Raw genomic sequence first — 24,353 nt, 5'->3', positions numbered from 1 at the left:
TGCTTTTCCAGCTGCACTGGCTCCCGGTGGAGGACAGGGTCAGATTTAAGGTGCTGGTTTTGACCTTTAAAGCCCTTCACGGCCTAGGACCCTCGTACCTACGGGACCACCTCTCCTGGTATGCCCCAAGGAGGACCTTAAGGTCCATAAATAGCAACACCCTAGAGGTCCCGGGCCCTAAGGAAGTTAGATTAGCCTCAACCAGAGCCAGGGCCTTTTCAACACTGGCTCCGGCTTGGTGGAACACTTTGTCTCATGAGACCAGGGCCCTGCGGGATCTGATTTCTTTCCGCAGGGCCTGTAAGACAGAGTTGTTCCACCTGGCATTTGGCTTAGAATCAGTTTGATTCCCTCCCCCTCTTTCTTTTTCCTTTCTCCTCCTGTGAAGATGCTGCATCTTAATGTTTTAATGTTGTATTTTAATCTTGCTTTTTAAATTGTATTTTAATCAACTTGTTTTTATTATTGGTTGTTAGCCGCCCTGAGCCCGGTCTTGGCTGGGGAGGGCAAGGTATAAATAAAAATTATTATTATTATTATTATTATTATTATTATTATTATTATTATGCATGTATGCACGAGCGCCGAAACCCAGAAGTAACCCATTCTGGTACTTCTGGGTTCGGCGTGGTGTGCAACCTGAAATTGCATAACCTGAAGTGTCTGTAACCTGAGATACTACTGTATTAAACTGCTGCAACAGGGCCCCCATTCCCCACATGCAGGAGGGTGGAGGAACCCAGAACAATGGTGTGCAAGCCCTTATGTAGACTTTTGAAATTGCCCACCCTGTAGCTCAAGACCACCCCCCAAAACATCATACATACATCACGGAAGGAGGTGTCTACAGCAGACATCCTGTCTGTCAGGATACCTGTTAATGGTCATTGATTGCATTGCCTGGGCAGCCTGGCCATTCTTTTGTAATGGTCACAGGCTCACCCTATTCATGCACAAATATGCCCTTAAGACAGGATTTGTGAGCAAAGAGACAGTGGGGAGGCTTTCTCATTTCCTTCCTCACTGCAGAGAAATATTTGAGGTCAATTTGGGAGAGTCAAAATGGATTCAGGACTATTTTCCTGTACTGTTTCAGACATGTGGGTTATAGATTTATGTATGTGCTTGCCTGGTACATTTATGAACATTTGTTTTATATCTTAGACCTTATAATTCTCATAACAATCACTTGCTGGCGACCATGAGGGGAGAAGAGGGCTGCTCTTGTGCCCAAATCCTGCTCCCAGGCTTGGGGGCATCTGGTTGGCCACTGTGAGAACAGGAGGCTGGACTAGATGGTGCAATGACCTAGATGGCCCAAGACATTTGGGCACCTGAGGCAACCACTCAATGGTGTCCCACCACCAAGGGTGGGAGGAGACAAGCTTCCCATAGCCAAGGGGCCGCTATAGAGGCTGGAACTGCTGCCCTGTGGATCCTGCAGTCTGAGGCAGTTCCCTCACCTCACCTCATGGGTGGGCCAGCCCTCGCAGAAGGGCTTCTCTGATCTTCCTCTGTGCTTTTCCCGACCATTCCGGCCCCGGCTCAAATACCCCTTTGGTCACCTGTTCTTTAGGATCCAATAAGCCATGTTGTTTCCACCGTCCTGGAGCATCCCATAACCAACCGCCAGCATGGTGTGGCTCACCAGCTGGGTACACAAGGAGCTGTCAAATACCTGTGGCAGGAGAAGAGATCTGGAGTGAGGCAGGATCAGAAAGGGGCAAAGCGGAAAGGAAGGCACACCCAAGGGGGCTTCATCCAATGTGAGCCTTACTTGCAGTAGATCCTCCGATATGAATGTAGGTGACATATTTAACATAAATACAAATTTAATAAACAAAATAAAAATGATCAACTGAGACTACTCAGAGTAGACCATAGTCAGCTGCACAAACACTCCAACACCACCATCACTCTGAAATCTAGTTATCTACTTTGTGTGTCAAGTATGACTTTCCAATGGGAAGCTTTTTGGGTTTAAAAAAGGAAATAAATTCCAAAGAGGGAAGTGGTATGGAGAAGTGCTGTAGAAAGTCAGGGCTTGTCCTGCCATCCCAAGGAAAACTGCTCTTTAGCGCTCAATAGGCAATTTGGGTTTTCCCTGGATTGCCATTTGTTCCAATTGATCACTAAAAGCGCCAGTTTTACCTCGGAAAGGAGCAGGGCAAGGGAGAGAGCACTTGGACCACACTTTCTGTGGCACACAGGTAGAAGTGTGGGTGAGCCCTTTGTGTAGACAATCATGAGGTATATATTACAGACCAGGGGTCAGCAAACTTTTCCATCAGGGGGCTGGTCCACTGTCCCTCAGAAGATGTGGTAGGCTGGACTATATTTTGGGGGAGGAAAAAAAAGAATGAATTCCTATGCCCCACAAATAACCCAGAGATGCATTTTAAATAAAAGCACACATTCTACTCATGTAAAAACACCAGGCAGGCCCCACAAATAACCCAGAGATGCCTTTTCAATAAAAGGACATATTCTACTCATGTAAAAACATGCTGATTTCCAGACCATCCATGGGCTGGATTGATAAGGCGATTGGGCTGGATCCGGTCCCTGGGCCTTAGTTTGCCTACCCATGTTATAGACCAATGGCCTGACTTCCTATAATACAGCTTCCTCTTTAAATCAGGCCCATGAGGACTAGAATCTTACTTTATAAACAAGGTAAGGAGTGTAGCTCAGTGGCAGAGCATTTACCACATCGGCTCAATCCCTGATGGCATCTCCAGGTGGGGCTGGGAGAGAGAGACCCCTCTGCCTGAAACTCTGCAGAGCTGCTGCCAGTCAGTGTAGACAATACTGAGCTAGATGGAGCAACGGCAGCATCCTCTGCTCCTGCGCTCACTCTGCCTCATAGATGGGCTAGCTCTATAATTGTACAAACTTCCCCAACCATCTGATTTGATATAAAGATCCTGGTTTTTCGCATGTGAAGGGTCGGAATTCCAACGTTTTCAGGCACAGAACCCACCTTTAAGCCAAGCACATCCAGTGCAACATAAAAATATTTTGTGTGTGCGTGTGTGCGCGCTTTACAGTACTAGTACATAAAACCATATAGTGCAAAACCATATTAAAAAGTTATAATAATAATAATAATAATAATAATAATAATAATAATAATAATAATAATATATACCCCGCCCATCTGGCTGGGCCTCCCCAGCCACTCTGGGCGGCTTTCAAAAAAACATTAAAATACTGCAATACATCAAACACTAAAAGCTTCCCTAAACAGGTGCTGGACCTCAGTGTCTGGGCAGAACGATGGGGGTGGAGACGCTCCTTCAGATATACTGGACCGAGGCCGTTTAGGGCTTTAAAGGTCAGCACCAACACTTTGAATTGTGCTCGGAAACGTACTGGGAGTCAATGTAGGTCTTTCAAGACCGGTGTTATGTGGTCTCGGCGGCCGCCCCCAGTCACCAGTCTAGCTGCCGCATTCTGGATTAGCTGTAGTTACCGAGTCACCTTCAAAGGTAGCCCCACATAGAGCGCATTGCAGTAGTCCAAGCGGGAGATAACTAGAGCATGCACCACCAGTCTGGCTGCCGCATTCTGGATTAGTTGTAGTTTCCAGGTCACCTTCAATGCGTAGAGCGCATTGCAGTAGTCCAAGCGGGAGATAGCCAGAGCATGCACCACTCTGGCGAGGCAGTCCGCAGGCAGATAGGGTCTTAGCCTGCGTACCAGATGGAGCTGGTAAACAGCTGCCCTGGACACGGATTTGACTTGTGCCTCCATGGACAGCTGTGAGTCCAAAATGACTCCCAGGCTGCGCACCTGGTCCTTCAGGGGCACAGTTACCCCAATCAGGACCAGGGAATCCTCCACAGCTGCCCGCCTCCTGTCCCCCAAAAACAGTACTTCTGTCTTGTCAGGATTCAATCTCAATCTGTTAGCTGCCATCCATCCTCGAACCTCCTCCAGACACTCACATAGGACCTTCACTGCCTTCACTAGTTCTGATTTGAAAGAGAGGTAGAGCTGGGTATCATCCGCATACTGATGAACACCCAGCCCAAACCCCCTGATGATCTCTCCCAGCGGCTGCACGTAGATGTTGAAAAGCATGGGGGAGAGGACAGAACCCTGAGGCACCCCACAAGTGAGAGCCCAGGGGTCTGAACACTCATCCCCCACCACCACTTTCTGAACACGGCCCAGGAGGAAGGAGCGGAACCACTGTATAACAGTGCCCCCAGCTCCCAGCCCCTCTAGACTGTCCAGAAGGATGTTATGGTCGATGGTATCAAAGGCCGCTGAGAGATCCAGCAGAACTAGGAAACAGCTCTCACCTTTGTCCCTAGCCTGCCGGAGATCATCAACCAGTGCGACCAAGGCAGTTTGAGTCCCATGATGAGGCCTGAATCCCGACTGGAAGGGATCCAAATGGTCCACTTCTTCCAGGCGTGCCTGGAGCTGTTCAGCAACCACTCGCTCAATCACCTTGCCCAAGAATGGAAGATTTGAGACTGGGCGATAGTTGGCCATTGTGGCCGCGTCTAAAGATGGTTTTTTAAGAAGCGGTTTAATAACCGCCTCTTTCAGCGGGTCTGGGAAGGCTCCCTCACGGAGGGAAGCATTCACCACCCCACGAAGCCCATCGCACAGCCCTTCCCGGCTAGCTTTTATAAGCCAGGATGGGCAAGGATCAAGGAGACAGGTGGTTGGTTTCACTCGTCCAAGCAGCCTGTCCACATCCTCGGAGGTAACAGATTGGAATTGATCCCACACAACTTGACTAGACAGAACTCTAGCATTCTCCCCGGCCCTGCTCCCATGGTGGCGTCTACCTCTTCCCGAATCTGAGCGACTTTATCTGCAAAAAACTTTGCAAAATCATTGCAGGACATCATGTGGCCCGTACTGGGCCCAGATGTCGCAGGTGGTTCCGCTAAATTGTGAACCACCTGAAAAGGTCTCCTGCTGCTGTTTTCTGCAGATGCAATAGAGGCGGTGAAGAAAGTCTTCTTCGCTGTCGTTACCGCCACTTGGTAGGCTCGACATTGAGCTCTAACACGTGTCCGGTCAGCTTCAGAATGAGTTATCCGCTACCGGCGCTCTAGCCGTCTCAACGATTGTTTCATTGCCCTCAGATCCGTGGAAAACCACGGGGCTGTCCGGGCTCCATGCAATTGGAGAGGGCGCTTCGGAGCCAAACAGTCAATAGCCCTGGTTAACTCCACATTCCAGCGGGCCACCAGGGAATCAGCTGAAAGGCCATCAGCATGGGATAAAGCATCCCCTACCACTCTCTGGAAACCATTTGGATCCATTAAGTGGCGGGGGCAGACCATCCGAATCCAGAAATCAGCTAACTATTGTGGGAAGATGCATTAGACCTGGAGTGGAAAAGTTTTCAGCAGGTGTTTAGAAGTCAGCACAGGTGGTGCCTGCTGGCTTGCTAGTGGCAGAGAGTTCCACAGGATAAGGTCACAGGATAGGGTTTTGATTATTGTTGCTGTCAGGTGAGCCTGAGTTGGGGAACGACCCTACAATGCTCCTGCAGGTGATCTCAGTAAATGAGCTGGGAAAGAAGGGTTCAGGTGAGGGGACTTCCGGGTTGGCGCCATCGGTAATGGCGGATTCCCTCTGATTTTCCGAGGGACCAGCTCCGCGGGATCGGGTCTGTACCGCTGCGGCGAAGCGGGGACCCCTCAAAAATCGCAGGCGGGTGAAGCCTGTGAACGTGGGACTCGGCGGGCACCTTTTGCGCCCCCCCAATCTGCGAAGGAACCCTTTTTTGGGCTCCGGAGCGAAACGGGGTGAGCGGCGCGGTGCTGAGAGTCAACTGCTTCTTCCGCGGAGTGAAGCCGCACAGCCGTTATCGGAGAGCGCTGACTTTTTCCTGGGACAATTCGACTTCAAAAGCAACTACCCGTGAGTAGGATAAAATTGGATTTAAAGGGAGAAAAATAACTAATTCGGCACCGAAGCGGGGAGGCATAAACAGGAAGTCCGCCTTCCGTTTCTTGTAAACAGATCAAAGCAAAGAGACTGTAAGCGGAAACTTTGAAAGACGCTTGAAAAAGGACATAAATCCTAACATCAGAAAAGCGATCTCCCCTCCGGTTTGCAGGAGAGGAGGGGGGAAAGGTTTGAACTGTATTTACCTGCAAAAAAAAAAAAGAGGGAAAGGAGGCTAAAATCCACCGCTTAGAACCTGGGATCGGACTGCTTTGAGACAAGGAATGCCGCTCTGTGAAAAGCACTATCGGTAAACAGAGTACTTTTGACAGCTAACTCTGCAAGAGAGATACAGTGTTTCTGGACTTCTCCTGGTTTTAAGTAACTGATTAAGTGCAATTGAAACTGTTGTTTTCTTGTGAATTGGGGGATTTATAAGGACTATTTTTTCTTAAAGTTGCAAGTTTTGACTGTTACTGTGTCCCCCTAGAGGAGGTTTGATATTGCTACAATAACAACTGGGCTAGAGGAATTTTCCATCTCAAAACAAATTCTAGCCGTGGGACTGACCTTGGACTTCTATGAGAGTGTTATGGCAGATGGAAGAGGAAAGTTAGAGTTGATTCAGGAAAAAACTACTAGGTCTGGCAGATCTTTTCGTACAGATACTGGGTCGCAGCGAAGAGCTTCAACATCTGGTTCTTCTGGACCATCTGGATTATCAGGGGCTGCACCCCCACAAGTTAAACCAAAAGGAATGTCATCTGAAGATGTTTTAGCTCTGGCTCTAGGAAAAATTAATGAATCTTTGGAAAATTTAAGTAAACAAGTAGCTGAAACAAATAAACAAGTAGCTGAAGCATCAGTTAAAATTGACCAAAATACTACAAGCATTAAGAATTTGGGACAGAAGGTGAACACTAATACAGAGACTATTGAGAAATTGTTACAGGATTCTGCTTTGACCCGAAAGACAGCTGAAGAAGCAAAGGACATAGCAACCGCTACTCAAGAGAAGATACCGCCGATATATAGGCAACTCGAGGACCACGGGTTGACGTTTTCTATGATTGAATTGAAGGAGAAACAAAGAAATTTGAGAATCAGGGCTGTACCAGAACTTGAGAAAGATAACTTGACTGACTTTCTGATGCCGGAATTTGCAGATTTCTGGCAACAGGATTTGGGGAAGGAAGAATTTAAGATAGTGAGCGCATTCAGGCTTGGAAGAGGAGGAAATAAGAACAAGGTGAGAGACTGTTTGATTACCCTTCGAACAAAAGAGGAGAGAGACAAAATCTTGAATCTGCACTTCCGAAAGACTTTGGAAATACATGAGTCAAGTGTGGAGATATTTAAGGACATTCCAAAACATCTCTTGGATTTAAGCTCTAACTACGGAGACTTGGTTGCCCTGCTGAGAAGCAACAGAATCATCTTTAGGTGGGAATTTCCCCAAGGCCTGTCCTTTAAATACAAAGGAAGAAAGATAAAAATAAGATCAGTTGACGACAAAGATAGATTCTTGAAAGACCACGGAGAAGACTTACAGAAAGAAGTGGAATCTGGAGAAGAGCCAAGAGCACTGGAAAGAGGAATATTAGATATAGCAAATTTATCTTTTGGATTGCATGGTTCAGAGAAAGTGACACCACCGATAGAACAAGAACAAACACTTGGTGCAGTTGGAGGTAAAGCAAAGTAATAACATCATGGCTCTGCAACTATTAAGTTGGAATTGTAATGGACTCAATTGTCCTCGGAAGAGGAAAAGTGTTTTTCATTTGTTAAAAAAGGAAAAATTGGACTTGATTTGCTTACAGGAAACACACGTGATAAGGCTGCATAGGAAAGTATTGATTAACAAGAGATTGGGACAGGAGTTTGTTTCATCTGACAAAGTTAAAAAAAGAGGAGTAGTGATTTATGCAAAGGAGAGACTATCACCGAAATTCATTTTTAAAGACGATCAAGGAAGATTTGTGGCAATTGAAATTCAAGTTCAAGGAGAGAAATTTTTGATAGTAGGAATTTATGCACCGAATGAGGGGAAATCTGAATTCTTTAAAAAGTTGCATGAGACCTTAATGGATTATTTGGATTACAATCTGATTTTGATGGGGGATATGAATGGAGTAGTATCTACAAACATGGATAAGGCACAAAGACAGGTAGTCACCAAGGATGGCAGACTACCAAAAACATTTTTCGAGATGACAGACAACTTGGACTTAGTCAATATTTGGAGAACAAAGAATCCTTTGGGAAGAGAGGGAACTTTGCCAAGATGACATGGACTAGAATTGACCAAATATGGGTAACTAGAGGAATGGCACCAAAGATAAAGAAAGTGGAAATTTGTCCAAAAACCTGCTCCGACCATAATGCTGTAAGGATGGAGATGAAACTAATATCAACTGGCTCCTTTCATTTGGAGGATGAATGACACCTTAAACAATTATATACACAAGGGCCACAGAAAGAAATGGACATAGATCGATTTCTGAAGATAAATGGACTACAAAAAATCTCTCAAGAAAGTAAATTAATGTTGAACTATAAAATATCTGAACAGGAAGTAGAAAGTGCCATTCAAAATATGCAACTAGGCAAATCTCCAGGACCGGATGGGCTGACTTCTAGATACTATAGATCTTTGAAAGAGTGGTTAGTACAACCTTTAAAGGAAGTCTGTAATGAAATATTGGAAGGGAAAAGGGCACCAGAGTTGTGGAAAGAAGCGTACATTACACTTATACCAAAAACAGAGACTGAAAAGACTCAGCTTAAAAACTACCGCCCCATATCATTACTTAATGTGGATTACAAAATTTTTGCAGATATTTTGGCCAAGAGATTGAAAAAAGTGTTGATGGAAGAGATTCATAAAGATCAAGCAGGCTTTCTCCCGGGAAGACACTTGTCTGACAATTTGAGGAATATAATTAATATTTTGGAAAAACTAGAAGTGAATATAAATACTAAAGCAGTTTTGATATTTGTGGACGCGGAGAAAGCTTTTGATAATATCTCTTGGAGTTTTATGAAGAAGAACTTACAGGGGATGGGGGTAGGCCAAGGTTTTGAAAATGGTATAAGTGCAATTTATTCAGAACAAAAGGCTAAACTAATTGTAAATAATGTGATGATGGAAGAATTTAAGATAGAAAAAGGGACACAACAAGGTTGCCCAATCTCCCCATTGCTTTTTATATCGGTCCTGGAGGTCCTGCTGAATATGATTAGAAGGGACCAGTTGGTTAAAGGTATACAAGTCTCCCCTTCCCGGCGGTGCTTGTCTGCCTGCCTCTTGTAAGTTTCCTTGGCCCGCTCCAAGTTCATCTTAAGTTGCTGGTGCAGGGCCTCCATTTCTTCCACAAACTGCTCTGCCGCGGGTATGCTCCAGTTTTCCTCCCTACTCCCCAGGAAGGCCCTGAGATGACACCCATGGTTGGCCATAAATGGGCTCATTCCCGTGGACACGTGTTCCGCGTTATTGTACGCGAATTCAGCCAGCGCTAGTTTCTCTACCCAATCGTTCTGCCTCTCGCTGACATAGCAGCGTAGGTATTGCTGGAGTATACTGTTCGCTCTTTCTGCTTCCCCGTTGGTCTCTGGGTGTCTCGCCGTCGAGAAACTCACTTCAACCTGCAGCAAGCTCATGAGCTTCCTCCAGAACCGGGAAGTAAATTGTTTTCCGCGGTCAGAGAGAACCCTCAAGGGGGCGCCATGCAGCCTGAAGATGTGCTCCACAAACAACCGGGCTGTTTCCTCTGCCGTTACAGCATGCGAGCAAGCTATAAAGTGGCACATTTTTGTCAGTAGGTCGACCACTACCATGACTGCTGTCTTTCCCCGGGACTTGGGCAAATCTGTCATGAAATCAATGGACACCACCTCCCAGGGTTTTCCCGACGTGGGTAAGGGCTCCAGTAATCCTGCGGGGCCAGCCCTCTCCCCCTTTGCCCTTTGGCAGCGGTCGCACCCCCGTACATATTCCCGTTCATCCTCCCTCACCCTGGGCCACCAGAACTGCCTGGTCACCAGCATCATGGTTTTGTGCTGTCCAAAGTGCCCCGCTGTGGGGTTGTCGTGGAGTTGTTTGAGTACCTTCCCCCTTAGGTTTTCCCCGGTACGTACAGCGCTCCCCTATAGTACAGTACCCCTTCCTTTTCCTCAAACCCTTCTTGGGTCCCCCTTCCGTCTTGGAGCTCCCAGATTTTAGTTTGTGCGAACACGTTGTTTCTGGTCAGCCCGGCTAGTTCTCGTTTCCCCACCAAAGTTCCCCCACACACCCATCGGTCCTCGGGGATCACGTGTCGTTTCTCCAGCGGCCCCTCTCCTTCCAAATACTTCGGTTTACACGAGAGAGCACCTGCTCTTTCGTTTTCCTCTCCGGGCACGTATCTGCGCCCCTATCAGCAGATGACGCCAGCGACAAAAGGCCGCGTAGATCGCTAGCAGTTCGCGGTCATACACGGTATAGTTTTGCTCCGACTTGTTCAGTTTTCTCGAGAAAAAGGCGTACGGCTTCCATTCCTCCTCGCTCTTCCTGGCTGCAAAAGGACCGCCCCGATGGCTCTGTCGGACGCATCGGTCTCTAGCCTCATGGGTTTCTCCAGATTTACGTGCAGGAGTTGCTCTTCCGATGCAAACGCCTTCTTCAGTTTTTCAAAGGATTGCTGGGCCTCTTCTGTCCACACAAACTTCCTTTTGCTACTGAGACAATCCGTGATGGGCGCTGTCAAGTGGGCGAAGTTCTTGATGAACTTCCTGTAGAAGTTGCTGAACCCTAGGAACCTCTGCACGTCCTTCCGTGTTTTGGGAGCCTTCCATTCCAGCACTGCCTGCACCTTGCTTGGGTCCATCGCTAGGCCTTTGTGAGACAACTTGTACCCCAGAAACTCGACTTCTCTGGCGTGAAACTGACATTTTTCCAGCTTGACCCACAACTGGTGCTTCTGCAGCCTTTGTAGCACTTCCCTGATGTCTCTAACATGTTGCTCCTCGTTGTCCGAATAAATTAAGACGTCGTCCAAGAAGGCTACGCAGTTCTTGTACAGCAGAGACCCCAACACGTGGTGCATGAAAGCTTGAAAACAGGCGGAGCCTGACTGTAATCCAAAAGGCATAACTAAGTACTCAAAGGCCCCTAGGGGTGTAAACATAGTGGTCTTCCATTCGTCCCCCTCCCTCATCCTGATCAAATTGTATGCGCCCCTCAGGTCCAGCTTGGTAAAAATTTTCCCTTTCCTCACTCGTGTTAAAATGTCAACAATCCTGGGCATTGGGAAGGTCACGGGTTCCGACACCAAATTGACGGCCCTATAGTCCACAACGAGCCTGGGTTAATTAGTGTCCTTTTTGTCCACAAAGAACACCGGACTGCCCCCCACCCCTTTTGATTCTCTTATGAAGCCTCTTTTCAGGTTCTTGCCAATAAATTCCCACAACTCCTTCATCTCCCTGTCCGACATGGCATACAGCTTACCCACTGGTAGCTGAGCCCCCGGGAGGAAGTTGATCTGGCAGTCAAAGGGCCTATGGTGTGGAGACTTCCGGGGTGGTGCCTCCGGTGATGGCGGACTCCCTCTGAACTGGAGGGACAAGCTCCGCAAGAAACGGGTCTTTCCCGCTGCGGCATAGCGGGGACCCTTTTGAAAATCACAGGTGGATGAAGCCTGTGACCGTGGGACTCGGCGGGCACCTTTAGCGCCCCCCCCAACCCACTAAGGAACCCAGAAACGGGCTCCAAAGTGAAGAGGGGGAAGTAGCGCTGTGCTGTGAGTCCACTGTTTTTTCTGCGGAGCGAAGCCGCACAGCCGTTGCCGGAGAGCGCTGCCTTTTTCCTGGGACAATCTGGCATTGAAATAACCAACCGTGAGTACTGGAACGCTAAATAACTGGATTTTAAACAAGTATTGGCGAAATAAAAGGAACTTGGACTCTAAAATTTACCCTAATTTGGTACTGAAACGGAAAGGGGTAAACAGGAAGTCACCCTTCCGTTTTCTTGTAGTTATAACAAAGCAAAGACAAAGTAAACTAGAGCCTTAAAAATCACTTTTAAAGGATCGTCTTTCACCATTCAAAACTGCGGACCCCCCCCCCCCTTCGGAAGCAGGAAAAGAAGGGGGGTTGTTACTGAGTTGTTTAAACCTGCGGAAACAAAGTTAAAGCAAAGTATCTTTCTACCGTCCTGACCCTGGAGCGGGGTTGTCAGATTGGCGTTTGAAGCTCATTGACCAGAAATAAATGCTTTGACAGATAGTCAAAAGGAGGGAAACATTGTGATTCCATTGTTTCCTTTCGCTTTTTTAAAAAAGGACAAATATGGACAGAATATCTTTAAAGAAGAAACTTTGTTGCTATTGTGCTTAAGGAAAAGAACAATCAGAAGTTTCTCCCCCTAGAGGGGAACTATGAAATTGTAACTAAATCCTGGGAACTTGCGGCTGTTTACTGATTACAACTGTGGGAAAGAGTTTGATGACCTTGCAGGACAATGCCTTCAGAAGCACTGTTGGGTGCTTTCTGTAACATAAGTGCCCTATTGGACCAGTTAAGCCAGAAGATGGATTTTATGATAAAAGCCGCTAGTGCGTTTGATCAGGCAGTGGGAAATTATATGGAGCCCATTCAGGAACCAAAACAGGAGTGTGTCATGACAGAACAACAGAAAGAGGAGGACCCTGCTGAATCTGGGACGCCAGGGACGGAGGGACTCTCGGCCCAGCAGGAAAGTGAGCCTTTGGATTTGGCTAATGAACTCGGAAAGAACCAGACTTGGAAAGATAAAGTTTGGACTGAACTGGAAATGGGGGGTTGGATTGACCACCCTATGCAGGGATGTTTGGACTTTCTGAGTCTGGAAATGGGTCGTCAGAGGTTTGGAGTTGTTGGGACTTCCAATTTTGGAGGGAATCTGAAATATGCTCTAAAATATCATATGGAGCTCAATTTGGTCTATGAGAAAGGGGCTGATTTGGTGAAAAGGGTCAAAAACACTACAAAGCTGGAGTTCCCGCGAGTGAAAGGAAAATATGAAGAAGAGCTGCGAAAGGGACATGGAAGAGATTTGAAGGCCTCAGATATTAGGGTACCAGGTTAATGTGCCAGACTAAAGGGAAACAGAAAAGACTGACAAGACCGGGACCGGGGGGAGGGGACGCTGGAAGAAGATTGGATTGCTTTTATTCTATTGTATTTTCTGTTCTGTATTATTATTATTAGAAATGTCTGATGAATGTTGGGAAAATGCTGAAATGAAAGTACTTGGCTCTTGTTAAAATGTTTAAAGAATATGGTAAAAAGGTAATGGTTTTGAGAAGTTGGTAAAAAAGATTTAAGTTTTAAGCTCTAAGATTATTTTCATAAGATAAAACGAGAATAGAGTAAGGTAATGTAATGATTAAATACTATGAATCATGGATTTAAGTTTTAAGCATCAAGGATTTTTATAAGATAGGATGATAATAGAATAAGGTAAAGTAATGACAGAATATTATGAACTTTGAAAAGGATTTGCTGTGACAATTATTAATCAAGATACAAGAGATGGGAGGAGGAGGAGGTCATGGAAAGAAGGTAATGGAAATTGGAGAATTTGAAAAGGATGGCTTTATTTTTGGTTTTTTTCTTATGTTTTTGTTTTTTTTCTTTTTTGTAATGTTGTCTTTTTTTTGTGTGTGTGTGTGTGTGTGTTTTTAAATTCTTCTGTCTCAATAAATATCATTTTAAAAAAAACAACAAAGGGCCTATGGGGTGGCAGTCTATCTGCCTCCTTCTCGCTGAAGACCTCCCGCAGATCTACATATTGCGGCGGCACCTCTCCCTTCTGCTCCACAGCCATCCCAGCCACTCTGGCCATGCTCATCCTTGGGGTTTCTCCTCCTAGACAGTGTTCTAGGCAATAAGCTGACCCAAAGGTGACTGTCCTCTGATGCCACGCCACCACTGGATCATGTTGTGCCAGCCAGCTCATCCCTAATATTATTGGGGGCCCTGCTAGTGAGGCGACGTGAAAGGCGATGGTGTCCGAGTGCCTGGACACCCTCATTCTCATTGGTGGGGTTTGGTGTGTCACTTCCCCTCCTAGAAGCTCCCTGCCATCAATGGTGGTTACTTGCAAGGGGAAGTCCAAAGGTAGTAAGTGGAGCTGGTGCTCTAATGCAAAGTCTTTGCTGAAGAAATTACATGAGCTGCCTGAATCCAGCATCCCTTTCACCTTGACTGGGTGCCCGTTCGGGAGTTCTAGCACCACTTCGATGGCTATTGCCGCCTTGGGGGGGTCTGGTTGGGGCACTTTTACTGGTTGCTGGCCTGGCTGCTGTGCCCCTTGAGTGGCAGCCAAGCGTTCCCATTTCCCTGTTCCTGTTCCTGTTCCTTTACCACCTCCTCCTCACCCCCTGCGGCTCCCACCATTCCTTGCCAGGCCTTTCTTTGAGGGCAGGCTCTGGCAAAATGTCCTGGCCGCTGGCAAAGGAAACACTTCTTGGTGGTTTTCCAATCCTTTCCCTCCTTTTTGCGCCCTTCGCTGGCGTTTGAAACTTCCCGCCCGCGCCCCCCATCTATTTCCATTGGCTCCGCTGGCGGGGAAGGCTGCTTTGGTATCTCAGAAATGCGGTAGTCATGGCAACGTTGCTCTCTCCCTTCCCGCCTCTCCTGGGCCCGCGCTTCCTGCCGTACGCCAATCACAAGCACAGCCTTGGTCAGCTGATCCATCCCCTGCGGGCGGGGTGCGCGGGAAAGCTCATCCTTCACCGTAGGGGATAACCCCTCCTCGAATAACATTTGTATGGGTTCAGAGTCCAGTTGCCACCCGAGGCGGTGAACTATCATGGCAAAGCGCGACCAGTAGTTTCTAACTGACTGGTTCCCCTGTTTACAGTTCATCAGTTCCCGCTTAGTCACACTTTGTTGTACATCACTGGAAAACATTGCGTCCATCGCCTGATAGAATTTCCTCAGGTCTTGCATGGTGGCATTCTGCGTTGCCATAAGGGGCCTGATCCATTCCCTGGCCCCATCTTGCAGGTGACCCACGACATATGCCACCCTCGCCCCATCGTCTGCAAAATCGTCATCCTGCAGTTTCAAGGTGTACTCTATTTCCGTTCGGAACGTACTATATTCCTGCGGGTTCCCTCCAAATTTGTGCACCAGTCCCGGTACCCTCCTTGCTATGGGGGTGGGCCTGACCTGTGCATCTTGAGACCGCCTTTCATCCAGCCGCGCCGTCAGGATGGCCACATGCTGCTCCAACTCTCGGTTCCTCTCCACCAGAGTTTGCCCTCCAGCTGCTCCCTCCTGGGCGTTCGCTCCTCCGGTCTTGCTCATGATGCTACCTGCCTGCTGCTGCGCACGAGCAACTTTCAGGGACTGACGGATTGCTGTAATAGGTATGTAATTCTAATTTAGTGATAGGGTTAGGATTTTGCTGGAAGACCTTAAAGCATTCCCTGAGTATAAGTTTTGCCTGAGTGCATTCGTGGTCAAACCATTTTTGTTGGTAGGGGAGTCACTTTGGTTAGATCTTCTGGGTCTTGACAATAACGGTTGGAGTTTTCGGATTAGTGTGTTATAATGGTCAGTTGGGGAGGTCTCTTCAGTGTCGTTGGAAGTCAGATCAGCCCAGAGGAGTTGACCTTCCATTGATTGTGTCCAAATACCAAAATTGTTATTAACATAAGGGGACCATTTAATTCTGGATCTGCCTATTTGTTGTAAAGCACTAGGATCAGGAGTCTGCGGGGCAAGCCCACATCTAGAGGGTTCCCAAAATTCAGTCCTTTTAAGATTTAGGGGTAAATGGTCACTTTCGGTTCTTATATCTACAGTAAATTCAATATATTCATCGAAGAGTTCTTGGGAGACAAGGATGTAGTCAATAACAGAATGCCTTAAGCCTGACCAGTAAGTAAATTGGCCAGGGCAGTCTCCCGAGGAGAGGCCGTTTAAAATAACAAGGTTTAATCTAAGTGCCATTAAAAAAAGACATGTACCAGCAAAATTGGTAACTGGGTCAAGTGAGTGACGCCTGAATAGGGGCCAATGTTCATCATTAGCATTTAGGGGACCCATTCCACTTTCCTTGATTAACTGTTCATCTGAGTGGCCTAGCCTTGCATTAAAATCCCCGCCAATAATTAAGGAGGCAGAGGGAAACTTATTTGAGACAAGGAGAATGCAGTCTTCCAGTTCGTTCCAGATGTTTTTAAGATCAGTTTGTTTCATATGTGGGTGAATATAAACATTGATGCATATGATCTTAAAATGGGTGGAGAATATTTTAACGGCCAAAATCCATTTTTTATCGATTTTCAATTGGATAGGGGAGGCTCCTAGATCTGTCGATACGAAGGTGCTCAAACCTCCCGCCAGTCTTCCGCCTTTTGGGCCGATTGAGGCAGGGGAATGGAAAGCAAAGTAATTGTGTAGTTCAAAAGGATTTTGCATCCAGGTTTCTTGGAGCAGGATGATCTTGAACTGTGATACGTATGTTAAAACATCTTTGTCCCTTGTTTTCGATTGCCATCCAGCAACGTTCCAGGATAGTAGTAGGGGTGAGAGTCATTTTGTCTCTTCAATAGCATCTAGGGCTTTCCCGGGGTCGTGGAAGATGCAACCATTGGATGGTTGAGTCTCCGGTAATGTGATTAGGGGCGCCACAGAGATTTTGGCGTGGATTTCAGTTGGGCAGAGTAGGGGTGTGTGTTCTGCCGTGACCTGAGGAGATTCATGACCCATTTTTCGCTCCAAGTTAGGTGGAATATTTACCTCTTTTGTGGGCGCTAGATCTTCAAAGTTGCAGAGATAGAGTAATAACTCATCTAGTCTGTCCGTTATCTCTGTTTGTTCGGCTTTTGGCAGATGGGAGAAGGAGACAAGTAATTCCTGCTCCATCGAATTCTCAAGATGAGTAGCCTTTGATAGGAGGGGCATGGGGGTCTCTGTCCAACTAATTAAGTCTGAGGGTGGAGAGGTAGAGCTCGTAGTAGATGGAATGCCCTCATTTTTAATTGCTTTCCTTTTAACTGGAGAGTAGGGAATTAGAGGGCAAATCTTAGTGTTGATAAAAACTCTTGTAATAAAAATTCCATAATTAGTCAGGTAGCTTCGTAGGGACATCATATAAGTTGGAAGCTTTTTAGAATCAAAGGTGAGCAGTATCCTCTGCATGTGTGGCTTGCTGTAAATGTGGACAGTGGATTTCAGATCGATGGAAGGAGGATCTACGCCCAAAAGCTCAGCTAGATGCCTTCTTGCGACATGTGTAGACGACCAATTAACAACCTGACCTTTGAAGGGGAGGATAATTAGTTGGCCGAGATGACTGCCAGGATTTGAGATTTGGGAGAAGAAGCAATGGAGGAGGACTGGAAAAAATTTAAGGACTATTTGCAAAAATTTTATAAGTTATATGAATTATAGGACTTCGCATGACTTGGAAGGTTAGCCCCAGCAATGAGAGTGGAACATATATGAAATTGGATAATATTAATGAAAGAATTAACGTTTAAATGTTTAAAAAGGATAATAGATGTGTTTATAGAGTAAATGGATAATAAGGAATTTAAACTTAAAATACAATTGAAAGTACAAAAAAAACACATGAAACAAGGTTATAATTTGCTGACAAATTTATTGTTGGGATTGCATTGTGAGGGAGATGTGGGGAAGTTCGATGGAAGATTGAAACAAGCTTAAGAATGAGTTTCTTCTTCTTTTTCTTCTTTCTTTTCTTGTGTTCTGTATCTTTTTCTATTGTATACCTTTATCTGGAAAAATGTAATAAAAATATTTATTTTTAAAAAAATGAAGGGGAGGATAATTAAACAAAGTCTAGTGGCTTGTAACGAAAGATTATAGGAAGATATGGTGTGTAAATCTTCCATAGATTGTTCGTTTTCAGATTTGCAGCCAGTCTGCGGGGTTGAGCGCAATAGGGCAGGTACTCTGGGTGTTGGTTCGGCCCTATCCTCCGGTGAAACGTCTACAGGGCTGACATTAACTTTTGGGGATACAAAGGATATAATCTTCTCTAAGGAGCCTTTGATGTCTCTTATGTATTTAAAGATACAGTCCACGGTTTTAGCCACTAGGTCTAACGTGGTAGAGTGTTCAAGTAGTAATTCAGAGAGATGGTTTGCTTGTTCTCCGATGCAATCTTCCGCCTGAATGGGCATAGTTGGAACTTTTTTGGGACCTTTTGGTCTCGTGATGGTGTTGTTTAAGGAGTTAATGGGTTGTTTAGTGGGTGGTTCCTTCGGTGTAATTTCCTTATCTATTATCTCTGCTAATGGTGAGAAGCTGTTCGAGGTCGGAATATTAAAAGTGTCCTTTGTTTTTCCATAGAAGAATTCGCTGATTTTGGTTTGCTTGGTAAGGGGCAAACATGCCATTTCCTCTAAGTCCTCAGATTCTCTGCAGCGTTTACCAACCCCCCTCCTCGCATCAGCAGGGCTGTCTAATTGCTGAGTCATCTCTCCCTTTGCCTCGCTCTTTTATCTTCCCTAAATTTTTCAAAGAGTCGAGGGAGTATTTTCCTTGAAAGTATCCTATTCAAGGAGGAGTAGTGTGCCAAAGGTTATTGGCATAACACTAAATTATGCTCCATCTGTGCCTCCAGACTTGTGGTGGGAAGAGCCCATGAATCTTCCTGTAAGCTCTTTGCAATGTGATAAGATAGTCAATGCGGCTTTAAAGCTCCAAGAGGAGTCAGGAAAGCGAAACGTGGGATAGAATGGGGTGAGGTGCTTAAATTTATCTGAGCTCAATATTCATTAAAATAGTCTTTAAAAGGAGTAAGAGAAAATAAAAAGATAAAATCAACGGGCTCACATTAGTAGAGTGCTGTCCGCCATCATACCGGAAGAGGTATGGTAATAGGTATGAGTTACTCGTGCGTAAACTGGTGCCTTTCTCGGTTAATTTGCCTTGTTAAACCTTTCTGACTGCACAGCCCCTTCTCATCGTGGCTGCCTCAGTCACTGGCAGAATCCGTCAGTGGGCGTTTCTTGAACCTCTTCCAGCATAAAAGTTGTTTGACACCCAGTCTCCTCCTCCTCTCACTGCGCGGGAGTCTTCTGCGCAGGGAAGGCATGGGTAGCGGAGGACCTGGGCTCTCCTCACTGTTGTCCAGTGAAGAGTCCTGGAGCCCTCTCTCCAATTCCCCCATCTGCCCCGCTTTATCCCTGGTGTTGCGCTGATTGGCTTCCCCCTCTACTGAGCTGTTTCTCCCCCTGCTGCTGGGTCCTTCGCCCACATCATCTGGGAGCCTCCCCTTCGCCTCTCGCTCCGATGTCAGTTCCCTGACAACTATGAATCAGCAACTTTCTGCTGGTTGAAAGAATGGCTGCTTCTGGAAAACACAGACATTTTGGATTTAGAAGGTTTTAACAATGTATTTGGATGGCATGCATATCTGTGGTATGATAAGGTTAAAGCACATAAAGCATTTAAGAATCATATTGTCAGGAAAGCATTGTTTAATGTCTGGATAAGATATAAGGATTTATTGGAAAACAAAACCCCAAGGTGGCTGTCACCGATGGAAGCTAAAGCACAGAAAAAGCTCAATATGGAGGCCAAATGGCCGAAATATTGGGAAATTCTGGAACAAGAGGGAGATAGGCTTCATTATTATCAGATAATGGAGGCATATAACTCGGACAGGAAAATTGGTTTCCAGGTGGAAAAATCAAAATTAGAAACAGAACTGTTAGAACCCAAAGCTAAGATTTTGTCAAGGATGTACAACCTGCTGTTGAAGTGGAATACTCAGGATGAAACGGTGAAATCTGCTATGATTAAATGGGCACAAGATGTTGGACATAATATTATGATGGCTGACTGGGAAAAGTTATGGACCACAGGTATGAAGTTTACAGCATGTAATGCCTTAAGAGAGAATATTATGAAAATGATATACAGGTGGTACATGACCCCAGTCAAGCTTGCAAAAATCTATCATTTGCCCGATAATAAATGTTGGAAATGTAAAGAAACTGAAGGTACATTCTTTCACCTTTGGTGGACGTGCCCAAGGATTAAGACTTTATGGGAGATGATCTATAATGAATTGAAAAAGGTATTTAAATATACCTTCTTGAAGAAACCAGAGGCCTTTCTCCTGGGCATAGTCGGCCAATTGGTGCCAAAGAAGGATAGAACTTTTTTTATGTATGCCACAACAGCAGCAAGAATACTCATTGCAAAGTATTGGAAGACACAAGATCTACCCACTCTGGAAGAATGGCAGATGAAGGTGATTGACTATATGGAACTGGCGGAAATGACTGGCAGAATCCGATACCAGGGAGAAGAGTCGGTGGAAGAAGATTGGAAGAAATTTAAAGACTATTTACAGAAATATTGTAAAATTAATGAATGTTAGAACAATGTTGGATAGAAACTAAGGGGTTTTTAGCTGCAATACTATAAGGGAATATGAAAAATGGATTATTAATAGGTAAAGATTTAATGTTATAATATTTTAAGATTAAAGATTACTATAAACAAAGAGGGGAAGGATTTGCTGAACCAACAAACTAAATTGGAATGCAAAAAAGGGAGGCGTGAGGAGTTCCGGGAAACAAGCTAATGAAAAATAAGTAATGGAAATATTGAGTTGTTTGTAATTATTTTTATTTTGTATTTTTCTTTTTTTATTTTGTAATACTTTGAAAATCTTAATAAATATCTTACACACAAAAAAGAAGAAGGGTTCAGGTGATCCCTGAGGCAGCCTGGACCTAAGTTGTTCAGGGATTTGTAAATCAATGCAAGGACTAAACATGGCTTAGCAGGGGTTGGGCAGCTGGTACAGATATTTTTTTTTATATATAAAAAATTTTTATTGCGTTTTTCCAGATAAAAATAAACAAAGAAAGCAAAAAGAAAAGAAAAAGAAAAAGAGATAGAAGAGAAAAGAAAAAACAAACCATTTCATCAACTTATTTCAACTTTCCATCGGACTTCCCCGCATCTCCCGCACAGAGCATTCTTAACAATAAATTTATCAGCAAATTATAACCTTGTTTCGTGTGTTTCTTTTATACTTTCAATTACAATTTAAGTTTAAGTTCCTTATTTCCCATTTACTCTATACTATCCTTTTTGACCATTTAAACATTGATTCTTTCATTAACATTATCTAATTTCGTATATATTCCACTCTCGTTGCTGGGGCTAACATTCAAAGTCATGCGAAAACCTATAGTTCATATAACTTATAAAACTTTTGCAAATAGTCCTTAATTTTTTTCCAGTCCTCCTCCATTGCTTCTTCTCCCAAGTCTCGGATCCTGGCAGTCATCTCAGCTAGCTCCATGTAGTTCATCAATTGCGTCTGCCACTCTTCCAGTGTGTCGCAAATCTTGAGTCTTCCAATACTTAGCGATAAGGATTCTTGCTGCTGTGGTAGCATACATAAAAAAAGTTCTATCCTTCTTTAACACCTTCTGGCCGACAATGCCCAGAAGGAAGGCCTCCGGTTTCTTAGGGAAGGTGTACTTAAACACCTTTTTTAACTCGTTGTAAATCATTTCCCAGAAGGCCTTCACTCCTGGACAAGTGCACCAAAGGTGAAAGAATGTCCCCTCAGCCTCCTTGCATTTCCAACATTTATTATCAGACAAATGGTATATCTTAGCAAGCTTGACTGGGGTCATGTACCACCTGTATACCATTTTCATAATGTTTTCTTTCAAGGCATTACATGCCGTAAACTTCATACCGGTGGTCCATAACCTTTCCCAATCCTCAGACATAATATTATAACCAATGTCTTGAGCCCATTTTATCATGGCTGATTTAACTGTCTCATCCTGAGTATTCCATTTAAGCAGCAAGTTATACATTCTCGATAATACCTTAGTCTTTGGTTCTAACAACTCTGTCTCAAGTTTCGATTTTTCCACCTGGAATCCTGTTTTTTTATCCAGCTTAAAAAACTCATTGATTTGGGCGTAATGAAACCAATCTTGCACCTTACCCTTTAATTTTTCAAAACTCTGCAACCTCCAATTATCTCCAATGTTTTCTATTATTTCCCAATATTTCGGTCAACCGGCCTCCATATTAGGTTTTTTCCGAGCCTTGGCCTCTATTGGTGATAACCACCTCGGAGTCTTACTTTCCAGTAAGTCTTTATATTTTTTCCAGACCATAAATATTGCTTTTCTGACAATATGGTTTTTGAACATTCCATGTGTTTTTACCTTGTCATACCACAGATACGCATGCCAACCTAACGAATTGTTAAAGCCTTCCAGATCTAAGACATCAGTGTTTTCTAACAGAATCCAATCTTTCATCCACCAGAAGGCAGCAGCTTCATAGTATAACCTTAAGTCCGGCAGGGCAAACCCCCCAGCTGGTACAGATATTTTTAACAAGGGTGTCTCTTGTCCTCCTCTGCCAGATGTCCCCACCAGCAGCCTGGTCACTGCATTCTGCACCCACCAGTGCTTCCAAACCAGGTGCAAAGGGCAGCCCCATGTGCTGAACATTGCAGTAGTCCAACCTCAAACTCACCACTGCATGGACTACAGTGGCCAGGCTACAAGTGTCTGGCACTGCTGCTGCGGCCCACCTTAGAAATGAGGCCCACAAATTAGCCATCTGTGCCCAGGAGTTGCCTGTTATCCCTTAGCTTGTTAGGTATAATTGTATAATTGCACACTGAAATGGAGAATGCCTGTATGTATGCTGCTAAGGTATCTGAAGAAGTGTGCATGCACACAAAAGCTTATACCCAGAACAAACTTTTTTTTTAATAAAAATTTTATTGAATTTTCAAAGTTTACACACACACAAACAATACACAACACAAACATACAAACACAAATGCAAACACATATAATTTCAAATCCCTAATTTCTTAACCACTTTCCTGGACTTCCCCACACCTCCCCCTCCTGCATTCCAACTTCAATAGTTTACTCAGCAAGTTCTTATCTCCCTCCTTTACCTTATTAATATTTTACTTGATTCTTTTTAGTTAACCAAATTTAACTTATAAACCTCAGTTTAAACCAAAATACCCATCCTTTACATACTTTTCTAAGGACGACCCCATTTCCCTTCCACAGATTTCCCAATTTTTATATTATTTACAACACAAAATAACAGAAAACAGCATATAATTGTACACCCTTTGGATTCCCAGACTCTCGCCCCCCCCTTTCCCGGTCTCGATCCTCAACAAGTATCCATCAATCTGTCAACTCTCAGCCCGGATCCTTCACGTCCGAGGCCCTTAAGTCTCTTTCAGTCCCTCTCTGCCAGTTTTGTTGGTAGTCTTTTATAGTAGACATCGAATCTCGGAGAAGCTCTGTCCCAATGGGGTCTATATTTCTTCCAACCAGACCTCCGTATTCAAAAGTGGAGCCCAAATCATGTTTCTTGTTCCTTTTAAATCCAAATGTCCCAAAAGCTCCAATTTTCGCCTTAATCAAATTTATAATCCATAGGTCTTCCGATCTCCCCGTGGGGAGATTCCTCCAATCTTCATTCTCAAGTTCAAACCAAATTTTCGTCATCCAGGTCTTGTTTTCTTTGTAATCCATTTTTACAGGCCACTGGTTGTCCTTTTTCACCTGCAACATTTCAGCTCCTCCTTCCCACTCCTCTGAGTCTGCACATATCTCTTTTTGTTCGACTGCAGAATTTTCTTGAGTCAAGTCCTTGGGACCATCAACAAAATTATTTACTTTCAATTTCAAAGTCAAAACATCTGTAGCCATAGCTGAACTCTGGTCTTGTAATTTTCCTACGAGAAAAAACATTCTTTCCAGCTCAGCCTGTAATTTTCCATCTGCAGCCATGATAATGTCTCAGAACCTCCTCTAGAGGGGTTCTGGTTACTTAATATTCTTTCTCCAACAGTCTGATTACTTTGTTCTTATTTTTTCTTTATTTTCAACCGTTTCAAGTTAAAATGTATCAAAAATAACCAGCAGAAATAACAGATGGCAAATTCTTGTAACTTTGACAGCTTGTTTGACAGCTGTCAAACTCTTTATACCTCCTCAGCAGGCTCTCTCGCGGATCACTCCCGGATCCCGGGGGGTTGCGCCTCAGCTCCTTAAAATCAGTTCTTATCCTCCAGCAAAATACTTATAGTGCCAAATCGTGGAATTAATAACTTTTATCTCACAAAGAGAGAAATGGTCTCTCAACCTTAGTTATCCAATTCTTGCTTTAAATTGTCTACAAAACGGGGGGCGGACTTCCTTTTAATACATCCCCTGGTCGTGCCGAATTTAAAAGAAAAATTTTAAGTCCAATTTCCGTATTACTCATGGGTTGTTACTTTTGCAGCCCAAATGTTCAAGGAAGAAGTCAGTTCTCTCCGGCCATGGCTCGCGGCTTCACTCCGTAGAAGAAGCGATCCACTCACAGCACCACGCCACTCTCTGTCACCG

General features: G+C 44.7%; 1 pseudogene across 1 annotated transcript in view; it reads right to left on the bottom strand.

Moving 5' to 3' along the window:
* The window catches only part of LOC309523281 (cathepsin L2-like), a 117,610-nt pseudogene that overhangs the window by 51,118 nt on the left and 42,139 nt on the right, over positions 1–24,353 (bottom strand). The window contains exon 7 of the transcript in view: positions 1,566–1,678. The product of the transcript in view is annotated as a cathepsin L2-like (transcript). The remainder of the gene's footprint in view (positions 1–1,565; positions 1,679–24,353) is intronic.

This window comes from Podarcis vaucheri (genome assembly GCF_965113315.1).
Source record: "Podarcis vaucheri genome assembly, chromosome: W".
In the NCBI taxonomy this organism is placed as follows: Eukaryota; Metazoa; Chordata; class Lepidosauria; order Squamata; family Lacertidae; genus Podarcis; species Podarcis vaucheri.
Note: the sequence above shows the minus strand (reverse complement) of the source record. Positions and strands in the feature narration are given on the sequence as shown.